General features: G+C 33.2%; 7 non-coding genes across 7 annotated transcripts; all 7 read left to right on the top strand.

Moving 5' to 3' along the window:
* The first annotated feature begins 8,215 nt into the window (after positions 1-8,215).
* Positions 8,216-8,287, top strand: Trnap-ugg (transfer RNA proline (anticodon UGG)). The gene has a single exon. It is a non-coding gene; the product is annotated as a tRNA-Pro (tRNA).
* Positions 8,288-8,794: 507 nt separating this feature from the next.
* Trnap-agg (transfer RNA proline (anticodon AGG)) lies at positions 8,795-8,866 on the top strand. Its single transcript has one exon. It is a non-coding gene; the product is annotated as a tRNA-Pro (tRNA).
* A 328-nt stretch (positions 8,867-9,194) lies between these two features.
* Positions 9,195-9,266, top strand: Trnap-agg (transfer RNA proline (anticodon AGG)). The gene has a single exon. It is a non-coding gene; the product is annotated as a tRNA-Pro (tRNA).
* Positions 9,267-11,752: 2,486 nt separating this feature from the next.
* Positions 11,753-11,824, top strand: Trnap-ugg (transfer RNA proline (anticodon UGG)). Its single transcript has one exon. It is a non-coding gene; the product is annotated as a tRNA-Pro (tRNA).
* Positions 11,825-20,981: 9,157 nt separating this feature from the next.
* Trnap-agg (transfer RNA proline (anticodon AGG)) lies at positions 20,982-21,053 on the top strand. Its single transcript has one exon. It is a non-coding gene; the product is annotated as a tRNA-Pro (tRNA).
* A 329-nt stretch (positions 21,054-21,382) lies between these two features.
* Positions 21,383-21,454, top strand: Trnap-ugg (transfer RNA proline (anticodon UGG)). The gene has a single exon. It is a non-coding gene; the product is annotated as a tRNA-Pro (tRNA).
* Positions 21,455-21,783: 329 nt separating this feature from the next.
* On the top strand, positions 21,784-21,855 carry Trnap-ugg (transfer RNA proline (anticodon UGG)). Its single transcript has one exon. It is a non-coding gene; the product is annotated as a tRNA-Pro (tRNA).
* The last annotated feature ends 254 nt before the right edge of the window (positions 21,856-22,109 follow it).

The raw sequence follows: 22,109 nt of genomic DNA, 5'->3' as shown, positions 1-22,109 counted from the left end.
GAACTGATGTCAAATTAAATTATTTCAGAAATGACCTATATCAGCTTGTCAAAAATCTCGCCGTATGAAGAATGCACTCGTAGCAAACATTTGTCAGCACCCTAACATCGACATCTGTTAAAATACTTTAAGGCACTGGATGAGGCTTTTGCTGAAATCATCTATGGATGGAACCATATTTGATTATGTACACATTTTTAGAATTGTCAAAGATAGATTAGAAAAGATAGTAGATGACTAACCTGTGTGTTCACAGATACCAGAACAAAAGAGGCCAGCACTGCAAATCAATATATATATGGTTAGTACAGACTGAAAACACAATTGACTTTATTTTGGTATAAGTTCACAAGTGAGGCTAGCACAATTCAGGTGTGTATTTTACTATATTTTGCCACATTTTAAGCTATAATATAATATTTTGATTTCATGATGTATTTAACAAATATCATTTATTCTATTATACCACTTATCAAAATTTGTGAAAGTGCATAAAATTTGAAACATATCTAAATTAAATTTTTATTTTTGTTAAAAAAATTCCTTTTACTTAGTTATTTAAACGTCTTTGGTAAATTGTTGATTTAAAATATCTCAGAGAAAATAGGAAAGCTTTTTTTATGTACTTTGCATTAAATTATAATTATTTTATTTAGGTTTTGATTGAGTTGAAAGAACTAATAAAAAACAGTAAGTATAAATAGCTGTTACTTACCAACAAGAATAGCTCCTATGTTAGCAGTCATCTTGGTGACTTTGCTTTCCAAATGATCTTTCTCAGAGTCAGTGCTCATGTGTTTATCATAGAAATCTGCTCCCCTTTTATAGTAAAGAGACTGTCAGATTCAATGATGCGATGCAGGTATTTGGATTACGTATAGCAAAAACTCTATATTACACAATCCAGTCAGTCAACCGCACATGATGGGTTTGATATGTCTCAAACTAGATGAGAGAGGCTCACCTATTTATATGACATATCGTTAACACCTTACAATAACATGAGGCCTCAGTAGGTCATCTTGGTGTATATATAAAGGTGAAAAAGCAGCTATTGAATGTGGGAATTATATAAGGCTTGAGGCTAATCAAAAATAGTCTGAAATAATTTAGTACATGATAAAGACTAAAACTGGAAACAGTTACAGGCTGTAACTAAATAATAACCACAATCAATTACAGGATATTTATAAGATGCAGTGTTTTCTTTAGATTACTTGAAGACAGAAACTTGAAACTAAAATTCTGATTTATAAAAATTCTCAAACAGTTATAGTCAGTTGTACTTTTAAATTTAAAAAATAATTTTTGACAACTGTTAGTAATAAAATCTATTTTGGCCAATTAAAAAGGTGTGTTAATTGTAAAAAGTGCTTCAAGCCTCAAAGGATTTGAGCAAATGTTTTAGCCTGTGCCGGAAGACAAACTCATGCCTTAAAATACAAATCACTATTAAATATAGTATATATACAGAATGCAATGATGTCTGTAGCTTATTTAGAGAAAAAACTTCAAAGTTGAAAGCTTCGATATAAAAATGTTTAAGCTACTATTTTCAACATTTTCATTGTCAAAATGATATTTAATACCAGCTGACAACTTAAGAAATTTAATAAAGAGTGGGATTTGTTAAAAGTTCACTCACCCTCGAGTGATTTAAGCAAAAGTCTCATCCGGGCCTTTAATAAAATATTTTAAGTAAGTGTAGATGTGAAGGTGCTAACATAATGTTCTATACGAGTGCATTTTTCATATGACAGCCTTTCCAACAAGTTTATATAAGCCATTGTGTTTAACTGCTTGAGCAAAGTCCTATTTAAATTCACAAGTATTTTATGGAAAAATTTTAAACTATATACAGTCAAACATGGATAACTCGAACTTCAAGGGACCGAGCAAAAGTGTTCGAATTATCAGAGCGTTCAAGTTATCAGAGCACTGTCACAAGTCCATATATTTACTTATTTATTAGTAGATACATGTACATATGCAAACTATAATATAAATCAAAAGCACAAATGGCTTGTTTCAAATTAAATGCTTCTAATGTAAAGTTTAAAACGTTTTCATGAAAAAGTATAGAGATTTTTCTATCACTTGAGATTTGTTTGTTGTTTGAGGTGATGTTATTGCCAGGACGTTTTTTCAGATTGACAATGGCAAAACTTGATCGTTGTTGAAATGCTCAAAAGAAAAGACATTTTTTTCTTTTGGTGTTTTACCCACGATCAATTTTGCCATTTTTTCTTGAAGTTTATGCAGATTACCTTACTTTACCTGGGATTCGTTAAGAGCAACACTCCGAGGCAGTTCAATTAGAAGTTTTACGAGGTTTTACGGTACATTCTATATCACTCACGCTTTTTTAATAGATACTTATTGAATGTACACACGTATTCTGTGTTTAGGTCAAACGATGAATAGTTTTTTTGTAGCTCAGACAACGTATACGTTTAATTACAAGAATTTTTAAGACGGTTTAAACATTCAACATTCCGACGTTGATTCAACACGGAATCAACGTCGAAAAACTATTCATCACGGGCTAGCTGGGTTACGCCACGCACTCAAGGATTTTCGCCATGCACATACAAAACAAAAACAACATGCGATTTTTGTTTTGTATGCGCGTGGCGAAAATCCTTGCACGCGTGCCCCGGCTAGCCCGTGCTATTCATCGTACCGCAGTATAAATCAAATTTCACCAAACTTTTAGAAAAGTCGTTGACAAAAATATTTTGCCGATGGTGGTAATAACTACGCTTATGAATTACGAAAAGATAAAGTTTACCTCTATGGCTTTGAATAAAGTGATTTTCTAAAGCGATAACAACCGTTTCGGTAGCCGTTGGGCAAAAAAACAGTTCGAATTAACAGTGTTGAGTTCGAGTTATTTATAGCAATTTATCATTACGTGGGAACGGACCAAAGGAAATGTTCGAATTAACCATGTGTTCGAGCTATCCGTGGACGAGTTATCCATGTTTGACTGTATTTTGTTCATGTTTAAACTTAAATTGCTGGAACCAATAAATAGGTTTAGCTTAAGACAACAGAGTTTTATCTCCATAGAAATGTCTTACGAGTACTTGCTGATAAACTGTTCAAAAATTGAGATAAGTATTGAAAGATTCAGCTCAGAATAGTGAGTAATGGGCACTAACATTATAAGACTATGAATGAATTAAATAAATGTCTAAATTTAATTTATAAATATTTGGTATATTAAGGAGAAAACTTGTATAAATATTGTATAATATTATTGCATGACTCAACTCTTACAGGCAGCAATCTTGACATCACTCTCAGGCAGCACATCTACATCCTGTGTGCCCATGTTGATTTCATCTAAAACTTGTACATATCGTCTCCACAAAATATTATATTTGTTTACTTGTCTCAACAGTTGATATATCGTTTATATCAGATAAATAATAATGGCTCTTATTTGTTTGACTTCACATATTCAAGGTGTGCTCAGCTATTTTCATAACTTTACCAGTGTGATGATGTTTACAACTATAGGTGAGGAAATATAAATACTCATATAAAACTAATTAACAATTTTATCTTCTGTGATTGTTCATAAGGTTAGCTGGGATTTCCGTTAAATAAAAAAGTTAATACACCAGGTTTTAAATAACTCCAGTTTTACAAAATTACTATATTATAATTTTGTGGTTGTTTAAAAAACAATGTGTTACAAATTTGTATGGCAAAATATATTAAGCTTCATAGTTGCTTGTTTGCTAAATTGCAAATTCTGAGCAAGTATACTAACATTTACCTAAATTCTGAAACATTGGGAAAAAAAATATTGTATGAATTGTTTGGTTGGTTTTCATAAACTTTGGCCTCATGTTAAGCCAAAATTTTAAAATTTAAAAATAAATATTGTTTAAATGCACATGCATTTTATTTGTTGTTATTCTGCTAATTAACAGAAATACTAGAGAACTTTTAAACATAATATTTACAATATATCATTTTAATAGAAAGCTGAACAGAGTCACAAACGGTGAAAGAGTTGAATCAGTGTGCGATTACATACAAATACTAATAGAAAGTTGGCCATAAAAGGTTTTGAATTATATTTACTATAATGAGAAACATTTCCGTCTGTCTGTCCAAAAGCAAACCAAAAGCGTTAGAAAACCCTACCTCACAGGAATTGAACTTGAGTATCTAGCTTTGCAGCCCAGCATCATACCAGCTGCACTTTAGGACCACCTTCCAACATCATGGAATAATTATACACATACTGATTACACATGATAATCGTTCACAATGCACAGCACTGCCAGCACACTAGTTTATTTTGTTGTGTTTTATAGGTTTATACTGTTGTAAAGTGTAATAACTGATTGACACAATTTATCTAAATAAGAGGTTCATAGCATACTTTAGACTAAGATCTACTGGAAGGAAGGATTATAGCATTCATGACTCTCTTTGCTCAGTCTATACAAATGTGTGACACAGTTCAATTGTTCACTTTAATCTACACAACTGATGCGTATAATGATACTTGACTTCATGTAGTAGTAGGTGTTGAATACAAAAAATTGATTGGCTGTCTACAAACCAATCATTTACGAGCATTGTGCAGTATTATTTTCTTGTTCTTAACTAATGCAAAGGCGGTAATGGCAACTCAGCCCTTTGCATTTAAACACACTTCAATAATTATATAGACTTCCATAAAATTACTGGCTAATGCTTGATGCTTATCTATTTTGAAATTCTTTCTGACACTATTCATTAGCATTCCACCAGTTTGTATACCTGCCGACGTTTGGACATCACATGATAGCAATTGTTGGTAAATCTGTTAATGAGCCATTAACTACTATCAAGTAATGATGCATGGTACGCTGAATGTCAACATTTTAGCAAGGATAATCTCCTGATATACAAGTATTACAGGAAAGAATTGAATAACAACATCCTGTACATAATTCAAGCCAGGTGTTGTCTAAGTTGACTCACATCATACAGAATTCTAATAGTTTATTAAAATGAATGAGTCAACTTTATAAAATACAGTTCATCAAAACTTCATATCTCAAGGCATTGAATCTCTAAATTGGACCAATGCTGCCTATGCTGCCAATGCTGTCGATGCTGCCAATGCTGCCAAGCTGCCATAGTAAATAAAATCGACCAATCAAACACCTTGGAGTAATTTTCCTTTAATCTATCTAGTTCATACATGTTGTAAAGTCAACAAACTTATCGATATGATGTTTAGATAGAACACTTGTAGATATTATCTTCACAAAATATTATATTTATTTGCGTATTTCAGCAGTTGATATATTATTGATAGCAGATGAATAATAATGGCTCTTACTTGTTCAACTCCAAATATTCAAGGTGTGCCCAGCCATTTTCACAACTTTACCAGTGTGATGATGTTCACAACTACATGTATAGTTTAGGAAATAAAAAATACTCACTTGAAACTAACTAACAATTTTACTCCTTGGGATTAATCGTGAACCTGACTGGGATTCTCCCTGAATAAAAAAAATGATATACATGTACAAGAATGTAATTATTTCCATTTTTACAAAATTAACTATATTACATTCTTGTGGTTGTTTTAAAAATATTGCGTTACAATTTTTTTCCTAAACTTTTGTGTGTGAAACTGCCAGCTTGTGTGTAACATCATATAGTTACGTCTGAGAGTTTGTGTTTATAAAAACGTCTAAGTTGTGAAGGTATGCACTGGAAAGCTTTGCCACCAGTTTGGATTCTCTATTAGTTTGTACGCTTAACTGAGTAAATGCAGGTATAAGTGACTTGAGTTTTTATTCATTCTGTCATAAGCAGACGTATAGCTTAGGTTGGGCCACTTGAACTGTTACCACTCATAATCTTATAATCACATAAGAATGGAACTTTTAGTAAACATCCGCAATGTATAGAAATAGTAAAATTTCTGCGCAGCAACTTTTGTAAGCAGCATGTTTCAGTTTAAAGGTCTTTGTTCCAATAATCACAGACACCATCAAGATTTATCCAACTTTTCATGGATCAGAGATTAACAATGAACTGGCAGCTGACTAGGAACAGATTATAGACACTAACTGTTCTCATTCACACTGTCAAATGTTTGTATAGGAATACATAATACTAGCATGAGTCACACGCTGTAGACCTGTTCATTCCTGTCACTGTTGAGCCTGCTATTGCTAATGACATCACAGACACTCAGAGATTCTGGTCACCTGATAGTTTTATTAACAAAGTTTATAAATGATGGGCGTAGGGATGGATGAAGCATTAAAGAGGGCTTCAAGGAAATACTTGTCTTTTACATATGTTGTTTTTATTGCAAAGAAGATAAAATCTTATTACACCACAGTACAGAATAACAAAAATGGCGGGATTGAGCCATAATCTTTCTCGCGATATGGAATGGTTTTGATTTATGGTTTAATACCTTTTGTTGTGACTGGTTTGAAGGTTTGTTTATGTAATTTTTTGTCAAAAGTAAATTTTAAGGCACTGAAAATCATTGCAATGCACATTTAAGGTTTTGTTTAACTGTAAAATTCATTTCGGTTCAATTGATCTATTTTGCCACAAACTGATATTTAATATATTATTTCAATATATTCAAGGTCACCACTAAGACTAGTTTTTATTAGCAAAATTCTTTCTTACTTGCAAGACTTGGGTAAATGATTAGTAAAGCATCCGTAGTAAATCAGGGTGCTTCAAATCATAGCATTACCTGCTGTGCTACGTGATAAGCAAGTCAGGACTTATACACATTGATGACTAAATAAAACTGTTGAAACAGTTTTAAATGGTTCTATAAATGTACCTGATTTGTAACGTTGCTTTTTCGTCACAATATATAATAATAATTTGTTGCACACATTTCATAAAAAATAATTTCACAGGATAAACATTTTAAAATAATAGGGCAAAATTAACATTTTAAAATGGTATAGCAAAATTAAGGTTAGAAGGCACCCTCAAAATAATATTTTTTTCAAAAGAAATTATTTTTAAGAAAAAACATGTTTCCTATATAATTCAAGTGTGCTCTTTCCATTGCTGCCACTAAAAAGTATGTCAAACTACTTTAAAACACTTATAACTTAGACTGAATGTTGGCCACTTCTAGAGACAATATGCCCGAGATATTGATCGCTGCCGGGGGTACGTAGAAACAAGGCAGCTGAACTTGTGGTAATTGCTGCTAGGAAGGCAAACAGAAGGTCAGCTGCACCAGATGATAAAACATACTCAAGTGGAGGGTTTTAATAATACATATTCAAGTGGAGGGATTTAAAAGGGTATGAGACAATCCATCTGCCTATAACTGTAAAGAAATCATCCGTTTTCTTTTCCCAAACTTTAGGACAGGTTTTCTCATTATTGGTTTTTTTTTCATTGTTTTCAACCTTTAACACACTGTCATTTTGTCAATTTTAAAGATGTTGACTTGAAATTTTTTATGGCTAATTTTTGAAACCTAACTGATGTTTTTATGGCCTCAGAATTTTTCTTCTCTGTGTACGGGGTTTGAGAAGCCCACGATCCATACTCCAACCTGATTTCGCATATATAAATTTTTGTCTCTTTTTACCTGGATAAAAGCTGTAATTGAAAATTCTGCTCTGATATTGTCATGATAAACACTGTTTGGCACTATAATACCCACTAATAAAGTGGGTACACTTAGACTTTCATCCAGATATTTTGCATGAGAAATGTGACATCGAAACTACATTCTAACTCATAAAATGAGAACCGTTTGTCTGGTGAACAAAAAAAGTCTACCATTAGATTTGTCTCAAAAAGCTACATCAGAATATGACATTTGTAAGTTTGTAACACTATATATAAATGGGGGGTCTCTCCGAGGGTGCCTTCTAACCTTAATGACTAACGGTTTTCTATGAGTTTTCTGATAATATGATCAAAAAGTGTTATCAGAGGCAGATACGAATATTCCATCAAACATGAAAATTAAAAGTTGTTGAAAGAATAAAACCACTTCAGGATAAAGTCAGACAGCCTAAATAATGGGGTGAGCTCAAAGTATAATACATACAATTGCTAGTAAATAAATGCTATGGCTGTTAAACCTATTTCAGAATACATAGGGTCTGGTTTCAGACATTCGTACATCTATGCATGCCCTATCTGAGAAATTTTTAGTTCAACAAGGCAAAGTTAGAAGTAAGAAAGAGGCTTGTTGGTTTAGGGGTATGATTCTCGCTTTGGGTGTGAGAGGTCCCGGGTTCAAATCCCGGACAAGCCCAATGGTTTTGTTTTATTAATGACTAACAGTTTTCTATGAGTTTTCTAATGATATGATGAAAAAGTGTTATCAGAGGCAGATATGAATATTCCATCGAACATGAAAATTAAAAGGTGTTGAAAGAATAAAACCACTTCAGGATAAAGTCGGATAGCCTAAATAAGGATAAAGTCAGATAGCCTAAATAATGGGAAGTGCTCAAGATATATTACATGCAATTGCAAGCAAATAAATGAAATAACTGTTAAACCTGTTCTAGACGATACAGAGGTTGGTTTCAGATGTTAAACCAAAAACTGTCAAACAGGGCATGCTTAAAAGTACGAATATCAGTATTGGTGGCAGACTAGCTTTTTGACAAGCTAACATTGAAAATAGAATTAGCAAATTGGAAACAACTTTCGACAATGGAAAGTTTTCGGGTGGAATAGCCTGGCAGTAATAAATGTTTGCATCACCAAAGATTTTTTCTACCGATCCGAAATGTATGAAAGAATGAAACAAGGAGGCTTGTTGGTCTAGGGGTATGATTCTCGCTTAGGGTGCGAGAGGTCCCGGGTTCAAATCCCGGACAAGCCCAGTGGTTTTGCTTTATTAATGACTAACAGTTTTCTATGAGTTTGCTGAAAATATGATCAAAAATGTTAACGGGAACAGATACGAACATTCCATCAAACATGAAAACTAAAAGGTGTTGAAAGAATAAAACCCTTTCAGGATAAAGTCAGACAACCTAAATAATGGGATTTGCTCAAAGTAAAATACATACAATTTCTAGTAAATAAATGCTATGGCTGGTAAACCTATTTCAGAATACATAGGGTCTGGTTTCAGACATTCGTACATCTATGCATGCCCTATCTGAGAGATTTTTAGTTCAACAAGGCAAAGTTAGAAGTAAGAAAGAGACTTGTTGGTCTAGGGGTATGATTCTCGCTTAGGGTGTGAGAGGTCCCGGGTTCAAATCCCGGACAAGTCCAATGGTTTTGTTTTATTAATGACTAACGGTTTTCTATGAGTTTTCTAATGATATGATCAAAAAGTATTATCAGAGGCAGATACGAATATTCCATCGAACCAGAAAACTAAAAAGTGTTGAAAGAATAAAACCACTTCAGGGTAAAGTCAGATAGCTTAAATAATGGTATGTACTCAGGATGTATTACATACAATTGCTAGTAAATAAATGAGATGGCTGTTAAACCTATTTCAGAATACATAGGGACTGGTTTCAGACATTCGTACATCTATGCATGCCCTATCTGAGAGATTTTTAGTTCAACAAGGCAAAGTTAGAAGTAAGAAAGAGGCTTGTTGGTCTAGGGGTATGATTCTCGCTTTGGGTGTGAGAGATCCCGGGTTCAAATCCCAGACAAGCCCAGTGGTTTTGCTTTATTAATGGCTAACAGTTTTCTATGAGTTTGCTAAAAATATGATCAAAAATGTTAACGGGAACAGATACGAATATTCCATCAAACATGAAAATTAAAAGGTGTTGAAAGAATGAAACCACTTCAGGATAAAGTCAGATAGCCTAAATAAGGATAAAGTCAGATAGCCTAAATAATGGGATGTGCTCAGGATGTATTACATAAATGTACAGCTTATAGTAAATAAATGAGATGGCTATTAAACCTGTTCTAGATGACACGGAGACTGGTTTCAGATGTTAAACCAAAAACTGTCAAACTGAGCATGCCTAAAAGTACGAATATCAGTATCGGCGGCAGACTAGCACTTTGAAAAGCTAACATTGAAAATAGAATTTAAGCAAATTGGAAACAACTTTCGATAATGGAAAGTTTTCGGGTAGAATAGACTGGCAGTAAAAACTCTTTGCATCACCAAAGTTTTGTTCTAGCGACCCGAAAAGTATGAAAGAATGAAACAAGGATGCTCGTTGGTCTAGGAGTATGATTTTCGCTTAAAGTGCGAGAGGTCCTGGGTTCAAATCCCGGACAAGCCCAATGGTTGTGTTTTATTAATGACTAACGGTTTTCTATGAGTTTTCTGATGATATGATCAAAAAATGTTAACGGAGGCAGATACGAATATTCCATTGAACATGAAAACTAAAAAGTGTGGAAAGAATCGAACCACTTCAAGGTAAAGTCAGACAGCCTAAATAATGGTCTGTGCTCAGGATGTATTACATACAATTACTAGTAAATAAATGCTATGGCTGTTAAACCTATTTCAGAATACATAGGGACTGGTTTTAGACATTCGTACTTCTATGCATGCCCTATCTGAGGCACTTTTAGTTCAACAAGGCAAAGTTAGAAAAAAAAGAGGCTTGTTGGTCTAGGGGTATGATTCTCGCTTTGGGTGCGAGAGGTCCCAGGTTCAAATCCCAGATAAACCTAATGGTTTTCTTTTATTAATGCCTAACAGTTTTCTTTGGAGTTTTCTGATGATATGATCAAAAATGTTAACGGAAGCAGATACGAATATTCCATCAAACATGTAAACTAAAAGGCTTTGAAACAATAAAACCACTTCAGGATAAAGTCAGATAGCCTAAATAAGAATAAAGTCAGATAGCTTAAATAATGGGATCTGCTCAGGATGTATTACATAAATGTACAGCTTCTAGTTAATAAATGAGATGACTGTTAAACCTGTTCTAGACGACACAGAAACTGGCTTCAGATGTTAAACTAAAAACTGTCAAACGTGGCATGCTTAAAAGTACGAATATCAGTATGGGCAGAAAACTAGCATTTTTAAAAGCTAACATTGAAAATAGAAATTAAGCAAATTGGCAACAACTTTCGACAATGGAAAGTTTTCAGGTGGAATAGCCCGGCAGTAAAAAATCTTTGCATCACCAAAATTTTTTCTAGCGATCCGAAAAGTATGAAAGAATGAAACAAAGAGGCTCGTTGGTCTAGGGGTATGATTCTCGCTTAGGGTGTGGGAGGTCCCGGGTTCAAATCCCGGACAAGCCCAACGGTTATGTTTTGGTAATGACTAACAGTTTTCTGTGAGTTTGCTGAAAATATGATCAAAAATGTTAACGGAGGCAGATACAAATAATCTATCAAACATGAAAACTAACAAGTGTTGAAAGAATAAAACCACTTCAGGATAACGTCACATAGCCTAAATAAGGATAAAGTCAGATAGCCTAAATAATGGGATGTGCTCAAGATATCTTACATAAATGTACAGCTTCTAGTTAATAAATGAGATGACTGTTAAACCTGTTTTAGACGACACAGAGACTGGTTTCAGGTGTTAAACCAAAAATTGTCAAACCGGGCATGCCTAAAACTACGAATATCAGTCTCGACGGCAGACTAGCTTTTTGAAAAGCTAACATTGAAAATAGAATTTAAGCAAATTGGAAACAACTTTCGGTAATGGAAAGTTTTCGGGTGGAATAGCCCAGCAGTAAAAAATGTTTGCATCACCAAAATTTTTTTCTAGCGATCCGAAAAGTATGAGAGAATGAAAAAAGGAGGCTTGTTGGTCTAGGGGTATGATTCTCGTTGTGGGTGCGAGAGGTCCTGGGTTCAAATCCCAGACAAGCCCAATGGTTATATTTTATTAATGACTAACAGTTTTCTATGAGTTTTCTGATGATACGATGAAAAAGTGTTATCAGAGGCAGATACGGATCTTCCATCGAACATGAAAACTAAAAGGTGTTGAAAGAATAAAACCGCTTCAGGGTAAAGTCAGATAGCCTAAATAATGGTCTGTGCTCAGGATGTATTACATACAATTGCTAGTAAATAAATGCTATGGCTGTTAAACCTATTTCAAAATACATAAGGACTGGTTTCAGGCATTCGTACTTCTATGCATGCCCTATCTGAGAGATTTTTAGTTCAACAAGGCAAAGTTAGAGGTAAGAAAGAGGCTTGTTGGTCTAGGGGTATGATTCTCGCTTTGGGTGTGAGAGGTCCCAGTTTTAAATCCCGGACAAGCCCAATGGTTTTGTTTTATTAATGACTAACGGTTTTCTATGAGTTTTCTGCTGATATGATCAAAAAGTATTATCAGAGGCAGATACGAATATTCCATCGAACATGAAAACTAAAAGGTGTTGAAAGAATAAAACCACTTCAGGGTACAGTCGGATAGCCAAAATAATGGTATGTGCTCAGGATGTATTACATACAATTGCTAGTAAATAAATGCTATGGCTGTTAAACCTATTTCAGAATACATGGGGACTGGTTTCAGACATTCGTACTTCTATGCATGCCCTCTCTGAGGGATTTTTAGTTTAAGAAAGCAAGTTAGAAGTCAGAAAGAGGTTTGTTGGTCTAGGGGTATGTTTCTCACTTTGGGTGCAAGAGGTCCCAAGTTCAAATCCCGGACAAGCCCAATGGTTTTGTTTTATTAATAAATAACGGTTTTCTGTGGAGTTTTCTGATGATATGATCAAAAATGTTAACGGGAACAGATATGAATATTCCATCAAACATGAAAACTAAAAGCTGTTGAAAGAATAAAACCACTTCAGGGTAAAGTCAGATAGCCTAAATAATCGGATGTGTTCAGGATGTATTACATAAATGTACAGCTTCTATAAATAAATGAGGTGGATGTTAAACTTGTTCTAGATGACACAGAGACGGGTTTCAGATGTTAAACTAAAAGTTGTCAAACAGGGCATGCTTAAAGTACGAATACCAGTATGGGTGGCAGACTAGCTTTTGAAAAGCTAACATTGAAAATAGAATTTTAACTCTGTAGAGTTAGATGTAGAAGAGTAAGGTAGTCGAGGAAATCAGTTGATAGTCAAAGTCTGCGTTGACATTCAGATCTAAACATGCTTGATAACTTGATTAACTTGGTAAAAACTAATCATTAAAAAATGATTAAAACCAAATACTACCACCTTGAGTTTAGTTTACATCCTAATCAAAAGAAGGGATAGGCAAAAATCTAATTTTTTGACTCATTTAAACGCTGATCTAGCCAAAATCTTGCTTCTTTGGTTTTTCACTTTAAAGTTCACACAAAAACTCATTAATTTAATATAGTATAGTAAAAGTCATGTCTCGGTATAAATAACGAATTTTGCTTACTACATAATATAAAGTCGAATAAATAATGTTTCACCACTTCATATAAACAACTTTTTGTCTACAAAGGAACTATGATCTGTATTCTGTAGTTAAATCTAACTGCTGTATCTCTAATAGAACCTTCATTTTACAGATTACTGCAATTTATTGTCTGGAACGATGAAAGCTGATCGAATTAAACTCCCAGTAGTATATTAAAAACTAATGGAATTAAACTCACAATAGATGTTATTATTAGGAATAATAAACTCATTGGTTTAATACAAGTCAATCAGTCTTCAGTTTCACAACGTTTGTTACTGGTCATTGGTTCCTACTCGCATCATTACCAATAATAATGATACCATTAAACATTATTAGGTAATTTACCTACTTGAATCTTGAGTTACTTACCAGTAATTAGAATATAGGTCAGTTATATAATAAAGCTGTTGCTATGGTAACTAGATTTGCTTCTTCTAGTAAAGAAGCTTTTTACTGCTCTTGGACTGCCCCCACCTATATATCAATAACCAGGTTCATGTGTTTATGTGTTTATGGTTCGATGCCTATACTGAAGCACTTGTGCCATGAAACAAGAGTTATACTTATGATGTTTATGACAAGATGTTTATGTCATTTATTTTGTCAAACATTTATGTCTCAGAAAGGATATAGTGAATGATAATATCCTAGTTCTAATCTAATTCCACCAGATTTTAAGGTGTGACTAGTTCAAGGTTTTATTGTTGACTCACTTTATTTACAATCTTCTGATTAATACTACATGTAGATTATATTTATATTTTATAAGAAGGTCAACACTTACATGTATTTGTCTACTAGTTAATGGAAGGGTTTGAAGCTGTACAACTGATTCAGACCATATCTAAATATGCTTTACTTTGTTGAAGCAATATTAAAAGATATTAACAGATCAAACCATATCTAAATATGGTTTGATCTGTCAACTCTACAATATTCTGATAACCAAAATATTGGCATTATGTTTTGCTTATTTATTGGTATCTATTTATTTTTGTACTTATTTTAGCTGCCTGTTACGATTGCATTACAATGCTAGTGTTGTGAATATAGCATGAACATAACTTTTGTTCAATTCCTTATGCGAGTCTGGTGTCATCAGATACAAGTGAATAAACATTCAAGGCCATATATTAGCTTTAGTTAAATATAAAGTATAGTATTCACTCTTGATCATTTTTATTATAGTCATCGTAGAAGTCACTTTTGCAAGTATTTAACGATCACATATAATAACTCGCAACTGACAAAATATATGGCAGTTGTTCGGGATTTTTCCTCAGTTTATCAAGTTACCTAGGCAGTCTCTATATTATTCGTAACAATTGCTTAATGAAGGTAGTCATAATCTTCAAAAACTGCAGAAGTGTAATCTTAGCCTCTGTTGGCTTGTGACTATTAAGTTTTAAATAACAAAATATTTCTTTTCATTATTGAAAGCTGAATTCAATAATGAAACTCAATAACTCACACTTACATTTGAAAATCCTATAACATTTGTCAAATGCTTGTAAGCAGATGATAACGGAATGTAGGTAACCACAAAGACTGTCAAGAAGGCACTACATTTGACTACCTATTCGTATGCATGAAGAAAACTATTGTATTTACTTTTTGCAGAAAGTGCTAACTCTGTTTTTGGCAGGTTTTACTCATCTGGCAGCTTAAATAAATACAGGCAAAAAAAGGTGAAATAGGTAAATTTTCGAAAACATTTTATTAGCGAAAACCATTTTAAATTTTAAATATAACATAGGACCTAACTTAATTCATTTTGAATTGTATATATTGTTTCAATTATTAAAACTAATTGTCATCCCTATGTTGATTTTTAATTTTGCTAAAAAGTTTGAGCACAAATATGAACTAATAATGCTAATCTCCATTTTACCCTTGTGTGTAATAATGCATACAATTGATATGAATAATGTGACGGTATCACATACGTGAGCGAGTCTTATTACATACATACTTTACACCTCATTCAATATAGCAACTTCAATTGATAGCTTTGCTGTTGCTTGTAAATTCAGTTGCTATCAGTGGTGGAACTTCCAGTCAACCAGTGATTATTGCATAAAACTGAGAAACTCCCCTTAGTGTATTTACATTGAATAGCATTCAAAGAGCTTTGGCATAATACATGTTTACATACCTACTGACTCCCCTAATAGCAAAAATATTATAAATTGGTTCAATAAAGAAACTGATGGCTGGTACAGCGACTGAAGTGGAACAGCTAATCTGATCCTGTGAAAGATTATTGAGAAAATATTACTTGGCCTCATAACCTCTTGGCAAAGTGTAATGTAAACGTGTTTACATCTTAGACAAATATTGTAAAAAATGTTTTATTATTGAGACATCAGGAATATAATTTAAATGATCTTCCAATTTTAGTAAAAATTACAATTTTTTATAAATAGAATGTCACACTTTCTTGTACTTGCATAGGATTAGCTCAAGTCAATAAAACAATTTCATTAACTTGAGTTTTATTTGCACTTACTGTAAGTCTCTTGAGAATTCGTACTGCTTTGCTATTTTCTTTGTTTTAATTGTGAATTGGACATCTTATCCTTTTGCATTGAACTTCTAATCTAGTAAGAACTGACCGCCCTGTTTGTAGTACAATAATGTTCTGATCAGGTAGTTGAGATGCCCATCAGTTATCTACACGTACGTCCACAACAGACCTGAAAACAGAGAACAGAAACCCATCTATTCTATTTCATGCTGGGTAGCTATAAGGAAAGTAAAAACTGTCATAAGTTTTATAATGTCATATATATGCTTAAGTCGAACTAAATAGAAACCTAAGATTTACAGTTTTAGAAAGAATACAGCCGTGAAGAAAATATTTAACCTGATCAATTATGATTTGCTAAACTGTCGATGCTATTGCTTCCCTGAGCAGTTTACAGTTAATTCACTTATGCTGTTAAAGGTGCATGAAATATTGATGTCTCAATGCAAAAAATACAATTCACTATTAAATATGGAATATTCATAAAATTCAGTATTGTATTTAGCTTATTTAGAGACTGAAACTTCAAAGTTGAACATTTTGGCCATGAAATTATTTAAACTATTATTATTGTTTGTATTTTCATTATCAAAATGAAAATTTAATACAAACTGGAATTTTGAAAATTCTGATAATAAGTGTGAATTGTTAAAAGTTCACTCACTATCAAGTGATTTTAGCAAAAGCCTCATTCAGGGTCTTGATAGAATATTTTAAGTAGGTGTAGATGTGAAAGAGCTGATATAATGTTCTATACAAGTGCATTCTTCATTTGACAGCCTTTCCAACAAGTTTATATGAGCCATTGTGTTTAACTGTTTGAGCAAAGTTCTATTTAACTTCACAAATATTTTATGGAAGAAGTTTAGACTATATGTTTTGTTTATGTTTAAGCTTAAATTGCTGGAACCAATAAATAGGTTTAGCTTGCAACAACAGAGTTTTATCTCCATAAAAATGTTTCACGAGTACTTGCTGGTAAACTGTTCAAAAATTGAGATAAGTATTGAAGGATTCAGCTCAGAATAGTGAGTAATGGGCACTAACATTATAAGACTATGAATGAATTAAATGAATGTCTAAATTTAATTTATAAATATTTGGTATATTAAGGAGAAAACTTGTATAAATATTGTACAATTATTGCATGACTCAACTCTTACAGGCGGCAATCTTGACATCACTCTCAGGCAGCACATCCACATACTGCGTGCCCATGTTGATTAAATCTAAAACCTGTACATATCATCTCCACAAAATATTATATTTATTTGCATATCTCAACAGTTAATATATTATTCATATCAGATAAATAATAATGGTTCTTATTTGTTCGATTTCACATATTCAAGGTTTGCCTCAGCTATTTTTATAACTTTACTATTGTGATGATGTTTACAACTATAGGTTAGGAAATATAAATACTCACATAAAACCAACTAACAATTTTATCTTCTGGGATTGTTCATAAGGTTAACTGGGGTTTCCCTTAAACAAAAAAAAAGTTAATACACAAGGTTTTAAATAACTCCAGTTTTAAAAAATAACTATATAATAATTTTGTGGTTGTTTCAAAAACAATGTGTTATAGAATTTTATGGCAAAATAAATTATGTTTCATAGTTGCTCATTCGCTAAATTGCAATTTTTGAGCAAGTTTACTAGCATTTACCTAAATTCTGAAGCCTTGGGAAGAAAAGATATTGTATGAATTATTTGGTTGGTTTTCATAAAATTTTGTCTCATGTTAAGCAGAAATGTTAAAATTCAAAAACCAAATATTGTTTAAATGCACATGCATTTTAATTGTTGTTACTCTACTAATTAACAGAAATACTAGAGAACTTTTAAACATAATATCTATATTTTAATATTTTTGTCAGCAAGCTGAATAGAGTCACTAGCAGTAGAAGAGTTGGATCAGTATGTGATTACCTAAATGTACTAGTAGAAAGTTGACCATAGAAAGTTTTAAATGATATTTACTATAGTGAAAACCGTGTGCGTCTGTCTGTACAAAGCTAAACCAAAGGCGTTAGAAAAAGACTGTCTCTCACAGGAATTGAACTCGAGTATTCAGCTTTGCAGCCTAGCATCATACCAGCTGCACTTTAGGACCACCTTCTAAAATCTTGGAATAACTATACACATACTGATTACACATGATAATCGTTCACCGTGCACAGCACTGCCAGCACACTAGTATATTTCGTTTCTGTGTTTTATAGGTTTATACTGTTGTAAAGTGTAATAGCTGATTGACAACATTTATCTAAATAAGAGGTTCATAGCATACTTTAGACTAAGATCTACTGAGAGGAAGAATTATAACATTCATGGCTTGTTTTGCTCAGTCTAAACAAATGTGTGACGCAGTTCAATTGTTCACTTTAATCTACACAACTGATACGTATAATGATACTTGACTCCATGTTGTAGTAGGTGTTGAATACAAAAAGTTGATTGGCTGTCTACAAACCAATCAGTTACGTGCATTGCACAGTATTATTTTCTTGTTCTTAACTAATGCAAAGGTTGTAATGGCAACTCAGCCCTTTGCATTTAAACAAACTTCAATAGTTATATAAACTTCCATCAACTTACCGGCTAATGCTTGATGCTTATCTATTTCGAAATTTCTTCTGATACTCATCATTAACATTCCACCAGTTTTTATATCCACTAAGGTTTTGGACATCACATGATATTAATTGTTGGTAAATCTGTTAATGATCGAGCCATTAACTGCTATCAAGTAATGATGCATGGTATGCTGTATGTCAACATTTTAGCAAGGATAATCTCCTGATATACAAGTATTACAGAAAATAGTTGAATAGCTATATCATGTACATAATTCAAGTCAGGTGTTGTCCATGTTGACTCACAGCATACAGAAATCTAACAGTTTATTAAAATGAATGAGTCAATTTTATAAAATAAAGTTCATCAAAACTTCATACCGCAAGGCATTGAATCTCTCAATTGGGCCAATGCTGCCAATGCTGCCTATGTTGCCAAAGTTGTCAACACTGCTAATGCTGCCAAGCTGCCATAGTAAATAAAATCGACCAATCAAACACCTTGGAGTAACTTTCCTTTAATCTATCTAGTTCATACATGTTGTAAAGTCAACAAACATATCGATATGATGTTTAGATAGAACACTTGTAGATATTATCTTCACAAAATATTATATTTATTTGCGTATTTTAACAGTTGATATATTATTGATAGCAGATGAATAATAATGGCTCTTAATTGTTCAACTCTAAATATTCAAGGTGTGCCCAGCCATTTTCACAACTTTACCGGTGTGATGATGTTCACAACTACATGTATAGTTTAGGAAATAAAAAATACTCACTTGAAACTAACTAACAATTTCACTCCTTGGGATTAATCGTGAACCTGACTGGGATTCTCCCTGAATAAAAAAATGATATACATGTACAAGAATGTAATTATTTCCATTTTTACAAAATTAACTATATTACATTCTTGTGGTTGTTTTAAAAATATTGCGTTACAATTATTTTCCTAAACTTTTGTGTGTGAAACTGCCAGCTTGTGTGTAACATCATATAGTTACGTCTGAGAGTTTGTGTTTATAAAAACGTCAAAGTTGTGAAGGTATGCACTGGAAAGCTTTGCCACCAGTTTTGATTCTCTGTTAGTTTGTACGCTTAACTGAGTAAATGCAGGCGTCTAAGTGACTTGAGTTTTTATTCATTCTGTCATAAGCAGACGTATAGCTTTGGTTGGGCCACTTGAACTGTTACCACTCATAATCTTATAGTCACATAAGAAACAAACTTTTAGTAAACCTCCGCAATGTATAGAAATAGTAAAGTTACTGCACAGAAACATTGGTAAGCAGCATGTTTCAGTTTAAAGGTCTTAGTTCCAATAATCACAGACACCAACGAGATTTATGCAACTGTTCATGAATCAAAGTTTAACATTGAAGTGGCAGCTGACTAGAAACAGATTATAGACACTAACTGTTCTCATTCACACTGTCAAATGTTTGTATAGGAATACATAATACTAGCATGAGTCACACGCTGTAGACCTGTTCATTCCTGTCACTGTTTAGCCTGCTAGTACTCATGACATCACAGACACTCAGAGATTCCGGTCACCTGATAGTTTATAAATGATGGGTGTATGGGTGAATGAAGCATTAAAGATGGTTTCAATGAGATAATTGTCTTTTACATATGCTGTTTTTATTGCAAAGAAGATAAAATATTATTACACCACAGCACAGAGTAACAAAAATGGCAGGATTGAGCCATAATCTTTCTCGCGATATGGAATGGTTTTGGTTTATGGTTTAATACTTTTTGCTGTGACTGGTTTGAAGGTTTTTGTATGCAATTTTTTGTCAAAAGTAAATTTTAGGGCGCTGAAAATCATTGCAATGCACATTTAGGAATTTGTTTGACTGTAAAATTCATTTCGGTTCAATTGATCTAATTTGCCACAGACTGATATTTGATTTATTATTTCAATATATTCGAAGTCACCACTAAGACTAGTTTTTATTAGCAAAATTCTTTTGTACTTGCAAGACTTGGGTAAATGATTAGTAAAGCACTGTTGAAAACTGTTGAAACAGTTTTAAATGGTTCTATAAATGTACCTGATTTGTAATGTTGCTTTTTCATCACAATATATAATAATAACTTGTTGCACACATTTCATAAAAAATAATTTCACAGGATAAACATTTTAAAATAATCGGGCAAAGTGAACATTTTAAAATGGTATATCAAAATTAATGAATAACGGTTTTCTATGGGATTTTCTGATAATATGATCAAAAATGTTAACAGAAGCAGATACGAATATTCCATCACACATGAAAACTAAAAGGGGTTGAGAGGATAGAACTACTTCAGGGTAAAGTTGGATAGCCTAAATAATGGGATGTGCCCAAGGGTATATTCCATACAATTACTAGTAAGTAAACGCTATGGCTGTTAAACCTATTTCAGAACACATAGGGACTGGTTTCAGATATTCATACTTCTATGCATCCCCTATCTGAGGGAAATTTAGTTCAACAAGGCAAAGTTAGAAGTAAGAAAGAGGCTTGTTGGTCTAGAGGTATGATTCTCGCTTAGGGTGCGAGAGGTCCCGGGTTCAATTCCCTGACAAGCCCAATGGTTGTGTTTTATTGATGACTAATGGTTTTCTATGAGTTTTCTGATGATATGATGAAAAAGTGTTATCAGAGGCAGATACGAATATTCCATCAATTATGAAAACGAAAAGGTGTTAAAAGAATAAGACCACATCAAGGTGAAGTCGGATAGCGTAAATAATGAGATGTGCTCAGGATGTATTACATACAATTGCTGGTAAATAAATGCTATGGCTGTTAAACCTATTTCAGGATACATAGGGACTGGTTTCAGACATTCATACTTCTATGCATGCCCTATCTGAGGGATATTCAGTTCAACAAAGCAAAGTTAGAAGTAAAAAACAGGCTTGTTGGTCTAGGGGTATGATTCTTGCTTTGGGTGTGAGAGGTCCCGGGTTCAAATCCCGGACAAGCCCAATGGTTTTGTTTTAATAATGAATAACGGTTTTCTATGAGTTTTCTGATGATATGATGAAAAAGTGTTATCAGAGGCAGATACGAATATTCCATCAATTATGAAAACGAAAAGGTGTTGAAAGAATAAGACCACGTCAAGGTGAAGTCGGATAGCTTAAATAATGAGATGTGCTCAGGATGTATTACATACAAATTATAGTAAGTAAACTCTATGGCTGTTAAACCTATTTCAGAATACATAGAGACTGGTTTCAGACATTCATACTTCTATGCATGCCCTCTCTGAGGGAAACTTAGTTCAACAAGGCAAAGTTAGAAGTAAGAAAGAGGCTTGATGGTCTAGGGGTATGATTCTCGCTTTGGGTGCGAGAGGTCCCGGGTTCAAATCCCGGACAAGCCCAATGGTTGCGTTTTATTAATGACTAACGGTTTTCTATGAGTTTTCTGATGATATGATGAAAAAGTGTTATCAGAAGCGGATACGAATATTCCATCGAACATGAAAACTAAAAGGTGTTGAAAGAATAAAACATCTTGAGGCTAAAGTCGGATATCCTAAATAGTGGTATGTGCTCAGGATGTATTACATACAATCGCTAGTAACTACATGCTATGGCTGTTAAACCTATTTCAGAATACATAGGGACTGGTTTC

This window comes from Watersipora subatra, chromosome 1, assembly GCF_963576615.1.
Source record: "Watersipora subatra chromosome 1, tzWatSuba1.1, whole genome shotgun sequence".
NCBI classification, from domain to species: Eukaryota; Metazoa; Bryozoa; class Gymnolaemata; order Cheilostomatida; family Watersiporidae; genus Watersipora; species Watersipora subatra.
This window is presented reverse-complemented; position numbering and strand designations above follow the sequence as displayed.